This window comes from Tenrec ecaudatus, chromosome 3, assembly GCF_050624435.1.
Source record: "Tenrec ecaudatus isolate mTenEca1 chromosome 3, mTenEca1.hap1, whole genome shotgun sequence".
NCBI classification, from domain to species: Eukaryota; Metazoa; Chordata; class Mammalia; order Afrosoricida; family Tenrecidae; genus Tenrec; species Tenrec ecaudatus.
Window position 1 is genome coordinate 38,380,983 of NC_134532.1, and position 18,387 is coordinate 38,399,369.

General features: G+C 39.4%; 1 non-coding gene and 1 pseudogene across 1 annotated transcript; both read right to left on the bottom strand.

Moving 5' to 3' along the window:
- Positions 1-11,574: 11,574 nt before the first annotated feature.
- On the bottom strand, positions 11,575-11,737 carry LOC142443776 (U1 spliceosomal RNA). Its single transcript, XR_012783528.1, has one exon. It is a non-coding gene; the product is annotated as a U1 spliceosomal RNA (small nuclear RNA).
- Positions 11,738-16,802: 5,065 nt separating this feature from the next.
- Positions 16,803-17,069, bottom strand: LOC142443359 (small EDRK-rich factor 1 pseudogene; annotated as a pseudogene).
- Positions 17,070-18,387: the final 1,318 nt, after the last annotated feature.

The window sequence follows — 18,387 nt, forward strand, 5'->3', positions numbered from 1 at the left end:
TGCCACCTCCCCAAGTCCCGATGGACTAGTCCAAAACCAGAGACTGCGGTCTAACCTTTGGAAGTGAACCAGGCACACCCAAATACAGATTTTGGGTGGGCATCTCCCTGGAGGCGCCAGTGAAAGTCTGGGGCCCTGAAACAGCTTCACTTGGTGCCTCCTCTAGAGTTCTCCCATCAGGCCACGGCGATATTCCAGAGGGCACACTCGTTATGGTATCTTGCTGGCACCACCAAAATGTTGCCTGTTGTGAGAAATAAATAACCACTGTAATGTACTTTATGCACAAATTGCGAGTCTTTATTTTAACTGGTGGCCATTGGGAGGATTCAGGTCTCGTAAGTTCTTCAAGTCCCCAAGTGATATTCAGGAGGGTTTATAAGGACAAAACTGAAGCCAGTTTGGCAAGAGGGAGGGGTTGAGGGTATTACTTTTCTTTCAGTGGGTAAGTAGGGAAGGGTTGGGGGCTCCAGATTCCTTTCATCAAGCAGTTTACAGAAGCTTGTAGAAGCATTAATCTTCTTAACTTTGTGGGGCACTGTGAAATGTGGTAAGGGACAAAGGGCACGTTTGGAGAACAGGAGGATATTGATATTCGGATAATAATGCCATGGGAAGGGGTAAAACAGTGTGGAGGAGAAAGAGGTTACATAATTTAGTGATGAAAGAGGACATGCTTTTTAAAATTCCAGAATGGGTGCACAAAAATCAGCACTGCCCTGTTAACCAATTGGCTGGTGATTCAAACTCACCCAGAATGCCTTGGAATTCAGACTTCGTGAATTACTTCTCAAAGGTCTCAGCCTTCAAAATTGAAATGCAGTCTACTCTGTGCCCAGTGGGTCACAATGAATCAGAAACTTCCCAATTAAATCTAAAACAATACTAGACTGGTTTGGTTTTGTTTAATTGCTATGAGCACATAGAAACCTTGGCAGCATGGTGGGCAGGGCATTGACCTGAAATCCAGCTTCTAGGAAGAATGGTTAAAGGGTCTGCATCCTAAGGATTTACAATCCAGACCCTTCCATACCCTTATGAGTTGGAATTGACAGGGTGATTGTGTTTATGGCCTAATTGTCTGATTTGAGTCACAGAGCATGTTCCTCCTATTTTGTGGCTCTGGTTTAACAGCCCCAATCTGAAAATATTTCACACATAATGAAAACTTCCCTTTTTTAAACAAAGTTTTAACCACTAAGTGTGTGTAGGGAGGGGAGGTGGCGGACAGCAAACAAATTGTCAATATCATTTACTGGGTCCTGCGTTTCTGACATTTTCAGGATGTGGGCTTTCCCTATTTCCTGCATAGTAATAAGTGGCAATGTCCCAGACTTCAGACTGATAATCTGAAGATATGCTGTCCTGACTGAAATGACCATGGAGAATTTTCCTTCTGAAAGTTCTCCAGCAGCTGCATTGATATAGTGACTGCAATACTAGTCTCAAGTATAGCAGACATTGTTTTAATAATACCGTGCAATTGTTAGGTGTCCTGTAGTCAGATCTGATTCCCTGTGAGCCTGTGCATACAATAGTCATAAGCACCGCTTGGAGTTAGATTTGGTCAGTCACAGTCAAGTTGTACTAAATATCCCAATATTCTGAAATGTGGAAATGAAAGAAAATATGAATCTAAGGAAAATACAATCCAATTTCCTGCAGTTGTGTTCTGTTAATTGGTAAACACGAATAAAACTTTGCAAGTTAAAATTTGAACTACCTTGTTATTGTTTTGTTTTTCTGACTCTTTGACTAAGAGATGACATGGAGAAGATCCCATTCCAGATCCTATGTAGTGCCTGATTGAAAGCTCAACATATGAATGGAGCCTTTTCTTCCAAGATGGCTTTATCTTAAGTCTGGCGTGCTGTCTTGGCTATAAGTTAGGAATGCATACAGGGCGGCTATAAGTTAGGAATGCATACAGGGCTGAGAGCCAGGACCTTGTTCTAGAACCTGGATCTCTTTTTTGGACTGAGATTCCTCCCAACATGTGGTCTGAGTGTCTCCTGAAAGCCATGAGATAAAGAAAGTGAAAGTTATAGGATTTCATTTAAATTAATTTATGAGATAAAATTATTTAGTTTAATATTATCTATAAGATATGACACATTATAAATATTTGGGGGGACTATTCAACCCCAGAAGGGAACACTAGAAAAGAGATTTACTGAAGAAAAAGTCTTTCCTTGTTTCAAATACAGCAGTACACTACTCCTGGGGCCTGAAATTGTGTCTGTCCTCTGGAACCTGTCACCTCTGTCCTGACTCCCAGTCAGAAGCTGAAGATGGCAGCAGGATTAGGCAAGCTAGATTTTGAGACCCACATGACAGCTCTGAGGAGCAATTGTGGCTTGAGGATACCATTAGGCACGTGCTGGTCTATCCAGGACTGAGCAAATTTTAGAGTAATCTTAACGATCCTATATCCCCCCTCCCAATACCAGTTGGTACAGATTTGTATCAGAGCTGACAGGTCCTTCAGCTTTGCCTTGTTCCCTCTGTGTGATGTGCCTCTATGTTTGGCCTTCTGCTCTTTGGAAATAGAAGAATGTTGCCTCATCTTACAATGAAATGTTTCAAATTCAGTGTTTGATGCAAACCCACACTTCTAGAGAGATCCTCAAGGGAAATGGTAAGATAGAGAGGAAGCCCCAGACACTGACAGGAAGCCAGCTTTTAACTCCACTCTGCACTCTCTGCTGGCAATGAGCCCTGGGGCTGAGGGTCCTGAGAACTCATTGAAGTCCAGTCTCTCCCTATAGGAGGTGTGCGTACACCTTTTTTTATGATTCCCTTCACTGTGTCTCTGTTATTGGTGATACAAAGTTAGTCATTAACTTTGAGTCTGACAATTTGAATATGGGGAATATTCTTATCATTGCCTCTGGGGACTACGAATCAGCCACACACCAACTGTATGTAAGATGTACTACCAACATTAGTACTAGTAATTGAGACCTACTGCAGGCCCTTCCCTGGAGCTGGCTGATGCAATAAATGTCATAACTGCTAGTGCTTTATGCAGAGACCTGATGGTAGAGACAGGAGAGTCTCAGACATGGTCTAGTCTGCCTAAAGTCTCCCCCAGACTATTAGCTGCCCTTTGCCTTGGACATCTGCAAACACAAAGACATCCTGTCCAGGAAACCATCACATATATCCACTGGTTCCCTGATTTATCATCTTCTCTTCCTTTTTATAATTGCCACCAGGGAATCTTAGGTCAGCAAACTCCACTGGGACTTGTACATAATTATATCTGCTCAGTGAATGGGGAGACCTGGGCAGCCCGTGGCTGTGCACTCTCTTTCCTAGATCTGAAGTGTCAGGCTAGGCTGGTTTTTATCAGCAGACTAATGTGCCTTTGGGGTATCCTTCATTAAAAAGATATCTGAGGACAGATATGAGTGTCCTGCAGCAAATAGCTAGTAATTATAGTGTTTGGAAAAATATGATATCTGATTGTATGAGTTTACTGCACTGATTAAACCACATAGACACCAAGAGAAACAGAGGGAGCAATATCCCTCAACCCTGTAATATAACCCCTGTGATCCATAAAATATAAATGCCTAAGTGTACATGTGAATAACACCAAAACAGGATGTTATGGTCAAATGTGGTAAACTACTGCGCTTGTGGGGGGCGGGGGAGAATGAGGGGGGAAAAGACAAAGAATTTCTCTGCTGGAAGAGGGTCAGAAATTTTTCCTGGGCCCATAATGCCCCTCATTGAGAGACAATGATACTTTTCAGGTCACAACACAGACTTAGGTTAACAGTGCCCCCTTAGACATCAAAGAACAAAAAAATCATATCATTGTAAATGAGGGTGAGTGCAGAGTGGAGATACAAAGCCAATCTGTAGGCAACTGGACACCCCCTTACTGAAGGATAGCAGAAAGTAGACAAGCCAGTCAGGATGCAGTGCAGCAACAATGAAACATACAACTTTCCTCTAGTTCTTAAATGCGTCCTCCCCCCACTATCATGATCCCAATTCTACCTTACAAATCTGGCTAGACCAGAGGATGTACATTAGTAAAGAAAGGAAGTGGAAACACAGGGAATCGAGGACAGATGACTCATTCAGGACCAGTGGTGAGAGTGGCAATACCTGTAGGGTGTAGGAAAAGTAGGATAGAAAGAGGGAACCAATTACAAGGATCTACATATAACCTCCTCCCTTGGGGATGAGCAACAGAAAAGAGGGTGAAGGGAGACGTTGGATAGTGTAAGATATTACAAAATAATAGTACTTTATAAATTATCAAGGGTTCATGAGGGCAGGGGGAGTGGCGAGGGAGGGGGAAAGTGAGGAGCTGATATTAAGGGCTCAAGTAGAAAGCCAATATTTTGAGAATGATGATGGCAAAACATGTACAAATGTGCTTGACACAATGAATGTATGTATGGATTGTGATAAGAATTGTACTAGCCCCCAATAAAATGATTTTAAAAAATATTAGTTAAACTTCATTGTCATATAGGTGGTCACTTATCTGTAAATATTAAATAGTCATATTTCATAAGATATCTATTTATCTTAGACATTAAACTTAAGTTTTAAAAGACAAGTATGATGGTCTTTAAAATCATTATATGTGTGGTAGTTATGTAATCTCATGTCAACTTGAGGGTATTGAGAATGAATGGGGTGATGTTTAGCCTGTTAATTCAGGTTACAACTTGATCAGAGGGCATCTGAGGTAAATGTCTCAGTCTGAAGAAGGATTTGTAGATTCGTATTTATGGACTTGATCTAGCTGGAGCTGGGATGTTTTCTTAATATACAATTACTCTTTGATATAAAGCTTTCTTATACATAAAAAAAGAATGATGCAAAGTTAGGAGATTAGATTAATCACCACTCCCATTAGCAAAGCCCCACACAAAACTAACCATCATCAAATATAATTACCCTGGAATTCACCTGAGAGTGCTGAAAAGGCAAGTGTGTTTCTTTTGTGTGTGTGTGTGTGTGTGTGTGTGTGTGTGTGTGTTTCTGGAGAATGCAAAGTCAAGCAAGAGAAGGAAATAAAAACACCAATAACCATGACCTTGAACCTCTAATAGCATCCCTCCTCTTATCTTGGCTTTACCATTTGAAATCCTTGGATTATACTCTGAAGCCTATGGCTGTGGGTTAGCAGTTAGCTGTTCCTCACATTCCAGGGTGTTCCAATTTTAAACCCAATGGAATATTTAAGTTCCTTTAATAGCACCATAGTAGGACATACTATTAAATTGAAGTAACCCTAGGATGAGGCTGAATTGCAAGAGCTATTTGGTCTTTCCATTTTCCTGCAACATGCCAAAATGTCCCCATCCAAGGTGGAGACACCACTAAAGAAACAATATTTTCATTTTATTGGTTTTTTTTTAAAGATATAAATGTCATAGAGTGATAAACATTAGAGAGTCATGTAATAACTTTGCTTGGGGCATCATAAAATAAGTACATACTCTGAGAACAGGTGTCAGACTCTGGGTTGGTGTTTATGCTGATAGTGGTCTCATGCAATATTTGTCCTTTTGAGATGGACTGCTTTACCTCAGCATAACGTTCTCTAGGTCTATCTGGGTAGTGATGAGCTTTGTCAGTGTTCCAGTATTTTCTAGACATATATAGTATCCAATTGTGTGTATGTACCAAGGTATCTTTATCCAATCTTCTACTCATTGGCTTTTGGTTATTGCAAATTACTTGGTATTTTGAAGAGTACTTTGAAGAACATAGTTCACATGTCTCTCTTTAGTTTGTGATCTTAGGATATCCACTAAAAGCATTGCTGAAGTGCATGCAGTTTATCATCCCATTTGTTTGTGGTATCACCATATCACTTTACAGAGTAGTTGGACAGAACTACCAGCAGTAGTGTCTGAGAGTTCCAATCTCTGCTTCTTCTCTGGTACATTTATTTCTGGCTTTCTTTCTTTCTTTCTTTCTCTCTCTCTTTCTTTCTTTCTTTCTTTTCTTTCAATAGGCGACCATTTTCAGTGTAAGGTGATATATCTAATTTTTTTTGTATCTGCATCTTCTGTATGGCTAATGATCATGAATATTTTTATGTGTCTATTTGACATTTGAATGCCTATTTTTGTTAACTGTGTATGTATAATTTTTTACTGACTTTATAGTTGAATTATTGGGTTTTTCCTTACTGAAGTCTTGCATAATTTTATATATATTTAGAAGTATGTAATTGTCCTTTATGTCATTGCTCATGATTGTTTTCCAGTTCAAGAAATAATTGTTAATTCTCTTATTGAATAATTTTGATGTACATATGGGTCTTATTATACATAGGATTAGTCGGTTATGTTGCTTCTCTTGTGTGCACTTCCTCTGCTAGGTTTGAAACACTGTATGTCCTGCATTTGAGCCCTTAAGTATGTAACTGTTTTCCCATTGGTGATCTTTATGGGTTGGTATATGGAGTTAGGTCTTTGATCCATCTTGAGTTCAGTTTTGTACATGGTCAGTCATACGGGTCCTGTGTAATTCTTCTGCAGATTAAGATCCAATTTTGCCATCACCATTTAGTGAAGAGAATGGTTATTCTCATTTAATTTTTTGGCACTTTCTTGAATATCAGTTGTGACTGAATTTATTTGTGAGTTGTCTATGCTTTTTCATTGGTCAATGTACCTATGATTTTACTAGTCCCTTGCTGTTTTGCCTAATGTGGCTGTGTAATAGATTGTGAGATTGGGTAGTGTGAAGGCCTTACTTTGTTTTTCTTTTGAGCTTTCTTGCTTATCCTGGGTTTCTTCTCCCTTCATATGAAGTTACTAATTAGTTTTATCATTAGGTTATTGGATGAAGGTATTATTTGGATCAGTATTGAATGATATTTAAAAATTGCTTTGGGTAATATTGATAATTACATAATGAGCCTTCCTATCATGAGCATGGTGTAGTCTTCCATTTGTGTAGGTCTCTTTTGGTTTCTTGTTGATAGGTGCCATCGAGTTGGGTTCTGTCTCGAAGTGACCCTCTGTACAACAGTATGGAGTGCCGCTCAGTTCTGTCCCATTCACATTGAGGCAGTGAAAAAGTGCTGCTCTGGAGAAGACAAAGCACACCTCTGGTGACAAAGAAACCCATGGGATGTAAAAAGTCTCAAATGACCTTCAACCCAAACCCCACATCTTCCACTTCCATAACCTACCTGCTATCTGTTGGCCACTCAACCCCTGACAGCCTGGTGTAACTGCTCGTTTCTGCTTCTGTATATTCCTTCTTGCTGGTTCACTGTCCAACCACAGACAACAGTGTGAATCTACTCCTCTTTCACATATCATGTAATTCAATAGTTTAATCATATACAGAGTTGTATAGCCATTACCTCAATCCATTTTAAAACATTTCTTCTTTCTTGTACTCATTATTAATGTAATTTTTGAAATTGTGGCAAACATGCACAAAATATCCTCCAATTCAAAACCTTCTGCAAATATAATTCAGTGCCATTGATTATTCTGTTATGCAATCATTATTGATATCCTTTGCGAAACGATTCCACCACTATTAATATAAACTCAGTGCCTCCTCAGCAAAAACTCTTTGTCCTTCACCCGTGATAACCATTGGTCAAATTGGATTGCTTTCTTTTTTATATGATGTAAAATTCACATATCATACACTTTCATAGTTAAATCACTTTTAAAAATAGTTATATTTACGCCATCAAATTCACTTCTAGTGCTCCCTATCCCCTCCCTCATCCATTTTTGGCTCACCAATAACAGCACATTCCCCACCCCCTGTCCTTGATAAACCATTTCATCAGTTATTGTCTCTACGTATCTGCTTCTTCTAGAAAATGATAATAATATAAAGATAAAAATAAAACGTAAGAAATAAAAGCCTACCAACAATTTAAAAATATATTCCAGAGAAGGAATTACTCTCATGGAAAAAATGAAATATATTTTACCCTAGAGAAAATTCAGGTTGGGTCAAGAGGGAGGTAAAGTGACATCTTATCATATTTTGCACAATTGAATTCACAATAATCAATTTTGCAATAATCTGTGTGTGACACTAATGCTGAAAGAATTTCTTCGGGGATAAGAAATTAAGTTAAGAAAAATTTAACATTACTTATTATTTTAATTGTCTTTAAAGATAACAAATATTTAAAATGATAACAAATTTATATACTTATCTATTATATTCAAGTGGTTTTGTTTAAAACAGGACAGAAGATAGGGAAAGAAGAATTGGAAATATGTTATTAAAATATACTTATGCTCAATAGAAGGAATACATTATTGTCTAAATGTAAAATAAGATTGCAAAATAATTCATGTTATAAATTATAGGATAGCTATGTAAGAGTTCATGCAAGAAGAATTTAAAAATTCAACTAATGCAAATAATATTTCTAAAATACTAATTCAAGGCAAGAAGTAAAGAAAAAACTAAATCCAATAAATAGAAAAATACTAGTAAAATATAACTACTAGTAATGTGTTCAGTTTTAATACAGAATGTTCAATATGGTATTAATTTAAGTCTGAGTACTGCTTCGAGTTGGAGACATTTCCTTTGAGGTAAATACCTGTCACTCCCTCATGGGAACCGTGTGTGACTGTCGTAGGGCAGGGGCACACCTGGGTAAAGTTCAATCCTGTGTGAGGGGAGAGAGAGTACATTTGGCACATAGTATAAGATTTTATTTTTATTTTAAAGAAATTCTCTCAATCACAGAGCTGATGAGAGTCCTCAGGTTTATCAAGAGGAAAAGGTGGCATGTCATGTAGGTAAAAGGTCTAAGAACATTCACCCTGAAACTCACTAATGCCATCAAGTCAATTCTAACTCATAGTGACCCAGTAAGACAGAGTAGAACTACCCCACAGTGCTTTAGAGACTGTAAATACGTGTGGAAGCAGGCAGCCTCATCTCTCTCCTGAAAAGTGGCTGGTGGGTTTGAACCAACAATCTTGCCATTAGCAGCTGAACACTTAAGCCATTGCATCACCATGGCTACTAAGAATGTTTTCAGTCAATGGAAAGTACTCATCTGTATACAGAAAATATTACTTCCTCCTTCTAAGACTGCAATAGTGATCAATGAAAGCCACAAAGAAAACGCAAACAAAAAAGTGTCCTTGGGGACAACTGACAACAGATCAATCATAAGATAATATTGTTGCACATTTATCTGAATGTACAAATTAAAAAGAAATAATTAAAAAGAAAAACAAGCTATCACTTCCTCACACACAAGCATCAGAAAACCAAACTCTCAAACCAGACACCAAAAATTATAGACATATTGATGAAGATATGTTAACATGTTAAATGTCTTTGCCATTAGAGAATTGTAAAGTATAACAGTGAGATAATATAGTTTTGAAATGAATTAATCAAGCAAACAATAAAAGGCAATCTGATAATGCCTTATGTTGTTTAGTGTTTTGATAGTTGTATAAAGGACATAAGCTCAGAGAGGTGTTTTCTAAAATCTGGTCAGGAATATGCACCAGCTGTTTAGTTTTGTTTTTGTGTTTTAATGCACTCTGGTCTTAAATAAATGGTATTATCAGTTTGATGATTTCCAAAGTATCCTTTGCGGACTGTTATAGTTAGGTTTTGTGTCAACTTGGCTGGGGTAGTGTTCTTAGTGGTTTGGTAGTTAGCACCTAGTAATTCCTTATCAAGTGAAGTGAACACAATTTAGTCAATTCCACAATGGGGTCTGCTGTGAGTAGCCAAGCAGTTGTATGATTAGGGTGGAGTGTAACTCCCTTACTCAGGACACAGCTCTGAAGCAACTGGAAAAAAAAGATTCCGTGTTTGTGTGGCCTACATCCTTTCTGGCTTTGGACCTGGCCTCTGCACCTGGGCTCTTCAATCTCTAGTTCTTTGATTTTGACCAAAGGCTTGAACTAGCCCCTGCCAATTCTGAGAGTCCGCAGGGGCCTCCCATCTGACATGTGATCTGACCTTGGAGTAATATACCTCTTCAATAACACGTAAGACTTGCTAATTTTTATTCACCTGCCTTTGAAACTACCATCGAGGTATGCTCCAGCCTATTGTAGGTTTATCAGCCCCCGAAGCTACATAAGTCAGGAGAAGACTAACTGAGACTCAAGGACTTAGAATCAGAATGATGTGCCCACTTCTACAACTGCATGAAAGATTCTCTTTATCTATCTATCTATCAATCTATCTCTGTTTTTTTTCTAGTAAATTTATCCTTACATAGGTGTTGAATGATATCCCATTGGATTTGTCATTCAGTTTTAGAAATGGCTGGATTTAGAATCACTGAGTTTCACAAATACCATGACATGCTCCTCCATTTATTTCTGTTATATTTCATTTACCTCAATAATACTTTTAATTTTGTTTGGAGTTTTAAATATTTATATCGTATAATTTTTATGCATTTCATTTTTTGAAACATGTAGTCTTGCCTTATATTTTTTTTTCACAAACCATTTTGGGGGTGCTAATGCAGATATTATATCATTGCATAGTTCAATCACATCAAGACATAAAGTGCATGTGGTACCACAATCAGTTTCAAAATATTTTCTTCCTTCCTAATCTCTCAGATATAAACTCCCTTTCACTCTGTCTATCCCCACTGCCCCACACCACTGTATCCTTCAGCAACCCTATTCTACTTGCTGTCTCTATAGGTGCATAAATCCGGGTTACATATTCTGAGAAAAACAGAATATATATATATATATATATATATATATATATATATATATATATATATATATATATATATAATAAATTCAGTAGGGTTACCGCCAATGACAAAATACATCTGAGTAGAGTATACCCAATATGAAACAGAGAGAGAGAGAGAGAGAGAGAGAGAGAGAGAGAGAGAGAGAGAGAGAGAGAGAGAGATGAAAACAAGATCAGGCCTAACATGCATGAGCAGGGAGTTAACTGAAAAAGTTTTAACCATTCAAGTCAGGTGTATCATTTTGATTTACTATAATCATCTCTCCAGTGAAATCTGATTAGTAACCAGGTGAGTCCCAGTCCTCTATTAATGGACAGAGGGAAATCACCAGAGGTTTATTTCCTCTGTAGATCTCACAAATGTATCTTGCCTTTAAACATGTATCTTCCATTCTTCCTAAGATTTAGAATAATGTTATTATGTATTTCCTTTAGATCTGGTGATGTTAGAAAGGGACAATGGTATTTCTATTTTTTCCTTTCTTTCTTCTGTAAACACAATGATGTCCCATCAGGATAGTGAGGGCTTTATTGCTTGTTCATCAGATAGATTATGTATTTCTTTAATATTTGGAAACTTGACTTGTATTTATGCTAAAAGCAGCTCAGGTGTCATGAAAATCACTAAGGTAAACTTTAATCATATACCACGAGGTGTGACAATTTTATTTTCTCTCTCTTTCCTCAGATATATTATCAGTTATTTCTTTAATATATTGAAAGCTGGTGTGAATTATTGCTAAAAGCTGTTCTTGTCTCACTTAAAATCACTAAGGTAAGCTTTAATCATATCACATGAGTTGTTATGATTTTATTTGTATATAGTCTTTTTTTTGTTTTTTTTAGGGGATAGCGCAAACGCAGTCCCCCACTACCACAAATTATGCAGTCGAGTTTCCCACATTTGGGGAAATCGCAGGGGTCAGCACACCCGGAGTGCAATGGGTGAGCCTCGGCTTGGGAAAACCACCTTCATGATCATGGTATCTCCCCTGCCAGGTTGTATATAGTCTTACACATTTTCTTGTTATTGATAACTATGTAGCTTTTATTTTAAAGTGTGATTTGCTTTTATTTAGTTTCTGGAGTCAGGAATGGATGAAATCCAACTGCAGTCTCCAAAACACTCTGTTCCATCAGACGCACACTAGGAAGTGGCCTGCTAAAAGGCTAGTGGCAGCTCTCTGATTTCTATGAAGCAGCTGGAGCCCAGAGATGCAAACCCTCACTGTCCTGCTGGGCAGAGTCCTGGGTGTGGTGTCTGAGAGGAGTGCTGGGGGCTGTCTGCTCAGGAAGGATGTCTCTGTCCACTTCCATAGGTGAATCCTCATTGATGTTGAGAGACAGCGGCATGGAGTATGAACCCTGCCATCCCCTGCTTTTCCTCAAGGATCCTCCAGATGCCCACCCATTAAATCCCCCAGTATTACCCTCAATCTCTTACTCAATCTGTTCTAGAGCTTATGTCCCATGGGGTGGAAGCTCTTCTTAGTTTTTCCTGTGATCTATTATCTCAGGCACACAGAGAGAAGCATCAACCCTGAAGGTGGCAACCAAAACTTGGATAAAGAAGGGAATCTATAATTAGGAAGACATAAAATATTGGAACAGGACTTGATTTCAAAGCCTGATCCTGAAAGGAATACAAAAACACATGTAATCTGACTTTCTTAAGAAACATTCTCGGAAAATATATAAACAACATATATAACCAATAAGGAACATTGCTAAAAAGCAAACAAACAAAAACAGACAAGACGTATCACCAGAACAGTCAGACATATGGGGGGAAGCACGGGATAAGAACTTCAGCATTGCTTGTCATTAGATGTAAGGTTAAGCAATAAGATACCATCACACACTGTTTGAAATGAATGCCAAAAAACCCAAAACAAAACAGCACAATTAAACAGACAATTGAGAAGTGAAGGCAAAAAAGACACATCATATCTAATATGTTACTCACTGCATTTACAGTTGTTGGAAGGCCACAACACAGCATTGTACTTCAGAATATGATCAAGAATATACATTAACTATATTTATTGTTTATTTTTCATCTACAATGATCACAAATATATTTTAAGATAATTCTGGCGGTTTCTGAAAATTTCTGTTACCTAATTGATTGATAATGGATTGAATTGTAACTAAAAGTTATAACTAAAACTAAAAGTTAAAGAATTTGGATATACTTTCACCCTAATCTTTAGAAAAACAATATTCTTATAACCTTTGGATTCAGTGATCACAGCATAGTACTAACTGTGTCCACTCTTTACTTATTTCATTTGAGAATACAATAGTATCTCAGAATCATAAGGGTTTTAGGTGTACATCCTCCAATGCAAATAATTTGTTTTTTCGTTGTTGCATAGGAATTTTTATTGGATTCAATAAGGGAATCATTGATGATTTACCGTTGTTTATGCCAAACCCCCATCTTACTGCCATTGAGTCGATTCTACGGCATCACAGTCCTGCAGGGTAGAGCACAACGGACCCTGTGGGCTTTACTACCTGCTGCACCTGCAGTTATCAACCCAACCTGAAATCCACTGTGTCACTATGGCTCCTTATTTAATCATAGTCTTTTTGATTTATTTCTTACACTTGTCCTTGGCTTTGCGTTGTCCCTATAGGTTTTATAATAATTAGAAATGGCAGATTTATTGAATTTTAAATCATTTTTTTGAATTTTAAATCATTTTGACACTTCTTAATAAAATAAAAATAATATGTTGTAAGATAGTATATTGTTAACTAAGGCAATTACATCTACTCACCAAAAAGACTTTCCGATTTCTGCCCCTCACTGCATTAGAGATGTTGGTAGGTGCTGTTGAGTCAGTGCTTACTCATAGCGACTCTGTATAAAACAGAACAATAACAATAATCCCCAGGCCCTGCACCATCCTCACACTTCTCCCATGTGTGAGACCGTTTTAGCACCACTGACTACTCACCTGATTGAGGGTGCTCCTCTTGTTGCTGGCACTCCAGTGCAACGGGAACTTCTTCCATAGGGACTTGTCTTCCTGATGACATGCTCAAACCAGGTGAGAAGTGTCGTCATCTCCACTTCTAACCAGCATTCTGAGACACTCATTTGAAATGTCCTGCTATTGTAACACACGTGCCATTTTCGAGGGATCAAAGTTGTCTTTCCAATGAGTGTTTCCTTCAATGAATGATCTCAGAAAGAAGTCCTCCAGTCACTCCAGGCCATTCCATTTGACCTTGTCTCACAAGTCAGGGCTCTCCCTATGCCCAGAACACTTATTTCTTTATAAAAGGAGAAAACGGGCCGCATGATTACGGGCATGGCACAACGTCAGCACGAGAAATCACAGCAGTTATTTTCTGACACAGAGCTCATCAGTCACTCACTCCTCAGAGTCAAGGAGCGATGCAGGGAGGCAGCTCAGAGGACCTGACCCTGCACTGTGAGATCAATGCACCGCCTGAGCTCAGGATATTTAAAACCACGGACTACATCCATGAGTATGGACATGGACATGCCTATTTTTCTTTCAGTGTCCACAGTTTTCCAGTGACAAGTAGGATGAGAATGTTCATGGTGCTCTGTTGGTCAAGAAAGAAAAAATATGTAATAAAGAAGATAGTAAAGGGTCATGGTGATTTGTACATGCTACTTCAAACATAGAATGTTGGTTGTTCTTTTCAAGCCTGCATTGAGAAGGAAAAAATTTAGACAGGAAAAAAAAAAAAAGGCCAAATTGTACCTTGGGATGCTGAGAGCTAACAGAGGAAACCTTAATCCCAACAGGACATTCTGTCATTCATCCGTGCCTATCTAGGGTTGACTGGCTGTTCTCTGTGGGTCCTGCGCGCCCCCTGGTGCCCAATGACTTCCCTGCAGGGGAGGTTTGTGTCTGGGCTCACACTGACTTCCCCTCACTGTGCTCCTTGCACAGTAATACATGGCCGTGTCCTCAGCAGTCAAGGAGCTCAGCTGCAGGAAGAACTGATTCTTCGATGTGTCTCTGGTGATGGAGAGTCGACTTTGGAAGGACGGGTTATAAGTTGTATGACCATCATACCTTATCCTGCCTATCCACTGCAGCCCCCTCCCGGAGGTCTGGCGGATCCAGTTCCAGCTGTAACTACTGCTTGTGATGGAGAAACCAGAGACAGTGCAGATGAGGGACAGTTTCTGAGAGGGCTTCATCAATCCTGGGCCTGATTCCTGAAGCTGCACCTGGGACAGGACGGCTGTAAATAAAGATAATTGGTCTCTGTCAGTCACCCACAGTCACAACCATCCCCAGATTCCACACTGATATCTGAGATCCTCACCTTGGGGAACTGCCACCAGGCACAGGAGAACACATATCAGTAGCATCTTTAGACCACAGCTGTGCTTTCCCAAGGGACCCACAGCCCTGTCAGAAGAGAACTGATAGTCTTCAATGCTCAAGACCGGGATTTTAACCTAGTGCCTGAAGAATGACTTGCATAGGAAGGAGGCCTGTGCTTATAAACAGTGTTTCTTTTGTTTCTTCTAAGGCCATTGTAGGCTAATTCTTATTTTGAACTCATCTGTGTGTTAGTCTGCAATGAGAAAGCACTTTTCCTAAGAGTTACCTGTGAATGGTCAAAGGACAGTCCAGCATTTCTGAGCTCAGTATTCTTTCCCTCCAGCCCTTCATTGCCCTGCCCTGACTGAAGGTCCCGTATATCCTGTGCATCAGAGACAGGACAGTATAGAGTTCCTTGAAACCATTAGGTTCACCCCACAGTGTCTCCATTACCTCACACTCTCCAAACACATTGCTTTTTTTATACACTGATGCCACTTAATCAACCTCCTCAAAGTCCTTGGTCATTTTCATATGTGGTAGATATATGTTTTAGAAGAATTAATATGAGGCTGGTCCCAAGGAGTTGGGGATTGATGATGCCTCAAATATCCACCTCTTCCATGATGCCATTCAGTGCCCTTTTCCACCCCATCCTCCCTTGAGTATATTTCCTCATGTTTCTGGGCTCTGTGAATTGTTGCAATGTCCAACAGAAACTCATGAATGCTGGGGGAAATGGCTCACATGGTGGTGGGTGTTCAACAGACCATATCCCTAAGGTCAGGCAGCAGTAAGCTAGGGCCAGAGGCTGTCCTTCCCTTCTGTCCCAGTATTTTATTAAGGCACAGATGCCCTGAGGCCTCTGGCAGGGTGTCTGCAGTAGGCATTGGCCTCCTACTAATGTTCATCAGCCAGGTCTTTCCCATCTTCGCCATGATTCACAAACCCCACTGCTCTTATGAGCAACACCATCACTGCATCCCAGTGCCTGATGGCTAAGGAAAACCTCAGTGTAAGTTAATTGATTCAAGTGCCATCGTGTTTCAGGTAAGAAGTTGCCAACTAGAAAAGTTGGTCCCAAGCCAAGACAAGGTTTTAACTCTGTGGCCTCTAAGAAATGCACGATTCTGAAGAGAGACCCCTTTGTTTGGCAGAGAATGTTCAGAAGAGTGCAAACCAGTCAGGTGTCATGATTTCACGTGTATAGATACAGCAGAGCAGGGAGTGGGAAAGAGTTGTTTAATAAACAGGACAGAGTAAGAATATGATCCAAAAACAGTGTTTCAGATACTGAACCAAAATACACTGGTTAGAGACACAAAGGTACTCTGGATTCAATGTGGTCCATTCAGGTCCTTAAAATCTAGGAAGGATTACAGACCATTTTAACCCTTCTTTACCCAGGGGACTCTGGCTCACGTGAAATTTGAGCATTTACAACCAAAATTTACCTCTCTATTTGTGCTTTAGGTATGACCCCTTGATAACTGCAGGGATCACAACCTTGGATTTATTACCCAAACTCACAAATTGTCTGATTTTGGAATCATTTGCATATTATTGACCATGAAATCAGTAACACTGTCTTTATTTATTTTATTTTACATGCATGGTTAGTGTTTTATTTTTGGAAGAATGGTTCTAAAACATCACACTAAATCAGGTTGAAAGGTAAAGTTTAAAATAGACCGTTTTATAAGGATCAGTTATAACATATGTAGTGATGGTTCATGCTACAAAATCTTGATCTCAGCATATGATATACTCGTTGGCAGGAGCACCAGGGATTCCAAACCAGCCAGTCATCATTTTCCTCTCGTCTGCATAGACTTCTTCTCGTTAGCTGCCTTCTGCTTTTGTTGCATGATCTCAGAATCCCTCTGCTTCCTCTGAGAAGCAGTCAAGCTATCCTCTTTTCTTTTTCCCTTGCTAATCTCCTGGGTTTTCTTCATGTTTTTCTGGCGGGCAAGTTCTCTTTGATTTCCACTGGCCATGCCGACCACAGGGACAGAGCGACTCGGAGAAGCAACGGTTCCCTCGCACGCATGGCCGCCGTCACCACCAGCCGGTTGGGAAGGCAGCGCGCCGGCCCTCCGCGGGGCAACGCCTCTGCCAACACTGTCTTTAAAAATGCATTTTTAATGTTCAATTCCCGTTAAGATTTCTTTCTCATTTATATCCACCATGACAAGCATTTTCTCCAGTCTTACAGTTGACACCACTCATTAACTGAATGATTAAACTGTCTGTATATCTCTAAATTAGTATTTATTTTACCAATGTGGAAATCCAAACACAAGGTGGTGGTCACCAGGGCTTTACTGAGCCAGAATTTGCTGAGGAAATAAAGGAAATGCTGCAAAACCATACTAATGAGTTCACTAGAATTCATGATTTCAAGCAAATGATATGATGCTATTTTCAGTTGAAGATCTCTGGAGTCGTTCAGTTTCCACATACAGACTGGTATGGCATTACGTGAACGTGGTCATTCCAGCACACACTCACCTCATAATATCTTGTTGCTGGTGGTTGGCAGGACAATTCAAGGATCACACTGTGATGTAGCTGCACACTAGTCCAGGTCACCTCCATCTCTGAATGTTAATGCCATGATTGTCTAAACTAATCCCATGACAGGGGTTAGAATGGCCCTTCTTAAGTGGAAATCTGTTGACATTATCCCTGTGCACATAACTTTCACATTAACTATGCTACCCATATGCTGACTGAGCTCACAAATTCTCACTGCACTCTGAAGAAGCAACACGTTGATCTCTAGATTCACATGTTCTGGCCACTAACTAATCCCAACATTCTGAAAAGTGGAAATGATAGCATGTATGGCACCAAGGAAAATAAAAATGCATTTTCTCCAGGTGTGGACTGTTGTACAGTAAAACTTTGCAGTACAATAAATCTTTACAGTATAAAACTTTGTAGCTTAAAATTACAGCTAGCTGTTTTTTTGGGTTTTTTTATGTTAAGACCTGGGTATAGCAGGGAGAAGGTTTCATCCCAGAACCCATGTCGTGCCTGTTTGAAAATCTTCATGGATGGATGGTGACCCTTCTTCCAAGAAGGTACTTTCATAGATCTGGCAAGCTGCCCCTGCCTGGAAGCCTGGAATGCATCTAAGGCTGAGGGTCAAGCACTTGTTCCAGCACCTTGGTGTCTCCTTTCAACTCAGCTTCCTCCCAGCATGGTGCACAGGTGTCTCCTGTAAGCTGAAATAGAAATAAAGTGAAATTTAAATTGTATTAATTAATTAATTACATTTGGATTCAAATTAAATAATTGAATACAACTATTTAAATTAATATGCACCTAT